The sequence below is a fragment of the Malaya genurostris genome, chromosome 3, assembly GCF_030247185.1.
Source record: "Malaya genurostris strain Urasoe2022 chromosome 3, Malgen_1.1, whole genome shotgun sequence".
Taxonomy (NCBI): Eukaryota; Metazoa; Arthropoda; class Insecta; order Diptera; family Culicidae; genus Malaya; species Malaya genurostris.
The window spans coordinates 157199477-157205278 of record NC_080572.1 but is presented as its reverse complement, the minus strand read 5'-3'; the positions used below and the strand labels follow the sequence as shown (position 1 = coordinate 157205278).

General features: G+C 37.8%; 1 long non-coding RNA gene across 1 annotated transcript; it reads right to left on the bottom strand.

Moving 5' to 3' along the window:
- Window positions 1–371: 371 nt before the first annotated feature.
- LOC131439579 (uncharacterized) lies at window positions 372–1005 on the bottom strand. Its single transcript, XR_009231142.1, has 2 exons — window positions 936–1005; window positions 372–872 (listed from the first exon to the last, which is right to left on the bottom strand). It is a non-coding gene; the product is annotated as an uncharacterized LOC131439579 (long non-coding RNA).
- Between the last annotated feature and the right edge of the window lie 4797 nt (window positions 1006–5802).

Genomic DNA, 5802 nt, shown 5'->3' with positions numbered 1-5802 from the left:
TTCCATTGAAAAAAAAAAAACATTCGTAGCCATGGTTCTGGTAACTGTTATCTAAAATCAACAGTTTTCGACTTTTGTTGCCAGTTTCAATAGATTTTCAAGCAACTTCGTTTTGACATTACCAGTTACTGAGGGGTAGTTAAATTTTCGATACAGTTTAGATAGACGAGTGGCAGGTCGTGTCGTCGCTTAAACAATGCTGATATGTCCACCAAGTTTATAGAAACACTGTGGTCACCTGGAGTTATCAAAATGTCTACATTAAATCGGCTTGGTGGACTAGTTTTAAACCAGGAAGCTCGAGCAAAATTGTAATTCTGGGAACATTATGAAAGTGATAAATCCTTAGTTAGATGAATATATTCCCTCTGAAGATAACACACGAGAAGTTTTTATTGCCTTAAACAACCGAAATCAAATTTTTGTTAGTCAATAATATTCGTTGCCGGCACGGTACGCCACTACGAATTACATATTCGTTATGAGACAAGTACTCCAGAAGTGTCGAGAATACAACGCGCCATTGACTTCAAAGCGACATACGACACAATCGCTATGGCAGATTATGCACGAATGCGGATTTCCGTATAATTTGACGTGATTGGTCGAAGCAACGATGGAGAGAGTAATGTGCTACGTCCAAGTATCTGGGACGCTCTCGAGTCGTTTCAAGTCTCAGAGAGGGCTACGGCAAGGTTTTGGATTCTTTTGTCTCTTGTTCAATATTGCTTCGAAGAGCGCGGATCAACACGATCTTCCGAAAGTACGTACAGCTCTTTGACTTCGCTGACGATGTTGATATTGTGACACGTAATTTTGAGAAGATTATGGAAAGAAGCATCGAGCTGATAGCCGAAGCTAGAGGTATCTGACTGGCAAAAAAAGATACAAATTTAAAAAAATGACTCAAAACTCTGAAAGAATAAATATAATACCTGCAAGCGGCCAACTAAACTCAGTAGTTTCATTTCAAGTGCGAATCTCTTGTTTTTGTTTACATTTCACATGTAGTTACCAAGGCTACTGGTAACTGTTTTTCAAAATCAATAACTTACCAACTTGTGTTGCCAGTTCCAACATTTTTTCAAGCAAATCCGTTTTGACATTACCAGTTACTGAGGGGTAGTTAAATTTGCGATACAGTTTTGATAGTCGAGTGGCAGGTCGTGTCGTCGGCCTAAGGCTGTTACCCATTTCGCTTTTAACTTCAACTTTTGGTTGATATTTCGCAATGTTGGAAATTAACCATCGATCTGTCGGAAATAACCATGCTCTCGAACAGAGTTATTTTTGACAACTTTAAAATAGCCACTCAAGTGTTAGATTTCAACCGAAAGTTAAAATAACTGCGAAATGGCTCACAGCCTAACTGATATAAATCTCGATTAATTGATTGCTATTAATCGATTAGCTCGATTCGTGGCACTGTCGCTAATCGATTACAAATACTCGATTACTTTAGCATTTTAATCGATTATTTTGATTAATCGAGTTAAAAAATACATCACTAGATACACGAGAGCAACATCGAGGACCTGTCGTCTCACTGTTTCCCGTTCTGCGCTACACGTTTAAAAATAGTTACTCAAAAATGAGAAAGATCTCACTCATCTACAGAAAAAGTGGAACAACTCTAGTTTAGAGTAACTCCGAAGTTACTCAAATTTGAGTTCTTCCACTGGAAACGATATTTGGGTAAAATCTACTCATTTACTGAGTAATACTTTATTCTTACATGTACAAAAACAGAGTAACTATCACTCAAATTTTGTGTGAAATTTTATTTCACATATACCAAATTTGCAAAAAAAATTGCTCCTTTTCTGAGTGTATTGTACTAAAATGTTAAATAATTGAACTCAATACTATATCAAGTGGTGGTCGCTTGGAGTAGTGTGTTATGCTCAGGCACCAATCATACACTTATTCCTCATAAATGACATTTGAGCATATTCGTTTCCATTTTAAAGCACAACACGAAGCTGATCATTCCGGTTTTTGCAGACACAACACCGTTTGTGTTGATCGACTCACCCTCGAAATACGCGTCTCACTAACAAAAAATACAACCTGTTGCTACAAATGGTTATTGCAACCTTTAGACTTATCGCGAATGCGAATAGTAACTATAAAACGAGATTTTGCGTTAAACTCAAATTTAGAGTAGGAGTTACTCAATATCATTGACTACTACTTGACTACTCAATTTTTGACGTTTCCATGTATCATTTGAAAATGAGTAACTAGTACTCAAACTTTGAGTAACTTTTTCTAAGCGTGTAAGACAAGACCTGACAACTGGCTTCTTATTCTTCCTTCCGAATCATCCTTCTCGTCATTTTCGCCCTGTGGAATAAATACCAACATATCGGCTACAGTGTAGCCATATTTACAGATTTGTTACGTATCGTTTTGTATACACTCTACTGGTGGCTGCTTTTCAGCACCGAACCACCAGTTCAGGGTCGTTTACCTTGTTGGTCTCCTGGAGAATCTTCACTTCACTATTTTTGGGTGGACTTTCTTCCCAACCTGTGGCCACTGAGTAAATCGTTTCTTCGGCGGAAACAGAATTACAAAAAAAAAAACTAAACAAAATGGACGACACAGCTTGTATAAAGAAAGACCGTACAATTTATTTTTTTTTACTATATATTATTAGCACACGATAAAAAAAACCATAAAGACAAAATAATTCACTTTTTACTTGCGTTTTGTTTTTTTATTTTGTCGAAAAACTTAACTTCGACGCTCCGTTGCGGCCGTGATGATCGTTGGTCGACTTGGTGGACTCTGCTGACGACGACGGACGGGGTGGCACGGACTTCGGGGCGGTGGAACAGCAACTCGTCTCCAGATGAAGCAGCAACTCGGCCTGTGTGTAGCGTAGGCCTGCGTTTCACTACGAAGGAGGACCCGGGGAGTGGTACCGTGCACAAATCACTATACGCGAGTGTCTAACTTTATATCGAGTAGGGCTTATAACGTTTTCGGTCACTTCGGCAAATATCTTCCGCCGGTTCAACACTGTGGCGTCCTCGACGCCCACAAAATGTCACTCTATGCCGTTTGCAGACCGGGATCGCACTCGCGTCGTGCTAGCACTGTTTAGTTTGTTATACCGGGGAATATAAAAAAAACGATTCTACCGCACTTGCCCCACTCGATTACCGTGATCGAAACAAACGTTCGTGCGGATCTTCGACACGGATTACCACCGAGATCCCTTTGGATCTTTTCTAAAACTTTTTAACGAAAACGATTGAAACGCAATCACTTTGGGCGGGTGATACGCTGCTGCTGTCTTCACTCCTCCGGGTCAGAAAACTATTAGTCCTCCGCAAAGGTTTTCCCGCGGATTTTATCTGCTTGGGGTCCGTTTTCCATCTCATACCCACCGCCACCCCCAAAGCATGCCACCCCACATATTATGTTGCGATGATGACGATGATGACGACGATGACAGTGTGCAGACAGATGACGGTTACAATATTTTATCGTTTTATTATGGTTGGTGTCATGAACTGTGTATTTGAATTTTAGTACTTTTATAAGTGTATTTGCTATTTTGTTTCCTTTTGCCGAAATAATCATAATTTATTAAATAAATTTGTATATGAACTTACGAATGTAAATAAATGAATAATATAAATAAATAAATAGTGTAAATAAATGATTGTAAATATATAAATAAACAATAAATAAATGTAAATAAATAAATAATAAATAGAATAAATAAATAATAAATAATATAAATCACTAATAAATAAATAAATGGAAATAAATAAATAAATCAACAAAACCCTACGTTTGACACCAACCTTTGCTATTGAGCAGAACTTAAACGTGACTCAAACATGTAAACACGGAGTATGAACGCGATTGACGTTTAAATTCTACTCAGACATTTACTGACAATGAAGTTAACAAAAATATACAATATTTGAAAAATATATACAAGCTGGACTCAGTGACCAAAGGAACTATATTGTGACCAGAGAATAACAGGTCACAATTTTCCCAGACTCGGTTAAAAAAAAAACCGTAGGTTTTTTTTTTCGAACAAAAGCCGACTTCTAATGCGACTACTTCTTCTCTAGTACCAGCACAGACTAACAGACAGGACACTCAAATTAGATTCTTCAATAATTTTAACGGTCATTTCGAATATTCCTTTATTTGGGACAGTACTCACATGTGTCATGATGGCGCCACGTTACCCTATCAAAAACATCCTGTCTGTCATCTATACTGTGTTTATTTTTTTCATTTACCAACAGAGTTGCCATTCATACAGAATTACCGGTAATGTATTGATTTGTATACGTCCATGCGAATTTCATGCAGGATACAGATTTAATACATATTGCCAAAACTATATACATAATTGTGCCTATTTCTCATCCTCCAACGCAAGACATAATCGAACCCGTTTTGTTACAATATTTACTTGCTTCTGGTCTGCCGCCACTTAATTTCTGGTGAAAACTACCAACACAATAAAAAATAGTCTAGATGAACAACGTTGAGTCAAATAAATGGTTACTTTCCAACATCGCGAAAAAGTTAAATATTTTATCAACGTAATCCAATAATTTATTGTGACGATTCGTTTTCAAATATTTTGATGAAATCACGCATCCCTGCAAGCAGCTGATCGGTGTTGACAAACGAGGGGAAACCAACCAGTAAAAAAACTTTTACATAACACAAGGGGTGTACAGATAGAAAATAGTTCGCGCAGTACAACATAGGTGGAGCTAGTGCATCACGAAAAATTATTTTTTATAAGAATTTACTCATACTGTCATGTCTGTTAGTCTGTGGTACCAGTTTCAATTCCGAGGGATGATTTTTCCAAAGGCCAGAGGAGCTCTCTCTCCCGGAATTGTATGATTCTAAAGCAGTGAGCCTGTCCATTTTCAGTCTCGTGCTCTTGCCGAAATATTTGTCAAAATCAGGTGCGATATGTTCCATCCATCATTCCCAAAACAACTGCGAAAGTGTAGCTGTCGAAACTGTTTAGTATGCGTCAGAATTTGAGACGGTCTTTGCAATGCTAGAGCAGAAATATTGATCGGAAACACAACAAATAACAGAAACTATCCGGAAGAAAAACAGACTAAATTTCACATTTTCTCCCCTTTTTCACTGTCACGAGAACGACACTCGGACAAGACACCACTACTGTCCCAAGAACGACGCTTGGACAAAACAACACTACTCTCGCAAGAACGACGCTTGGACAAAACAATATTACTGTCACAAGAACGACACTTGGACAGAATATTTTTAACCTAACTCATTCGTACGTCTCATTCATTCAATTTCATTCATTCTCAGTCACACTAATATTCATAAATTTTACTCAATCGCACTCACTTTCAGACTTCATACTCATTCATGTTCATGACACGCATACTACCTTAAACTAATTAAAACTTATATTACGGGCGCCCTAATCCTACTATTTATCTTTAGAACTCTTTCGCGAAGAGTCGAAAAGATGGATAATTTTGACTAAATGCTTTACTCATTACGTGCTTCTATTACTCTCTCAGCCGGTGAGAGAAAATCTTGTGAAGCTACGCAGAATGAAGCCATTTGCGTTGAGAGTGTACAGTTTAGATCCGCCTGACGGGCTAACTCGAACCCGCCTACCTTGACGTATATTTGTTGATTCCCGATCCGTCAGTCTCGCTCGTACGTTGCTGACTGTAGTTTCAGATATGTGAATTGCTGATACAACTTGGATAATTTTGGTATGTATTTTGTTTAATTTTATCGTTTTGTTTTTATTTT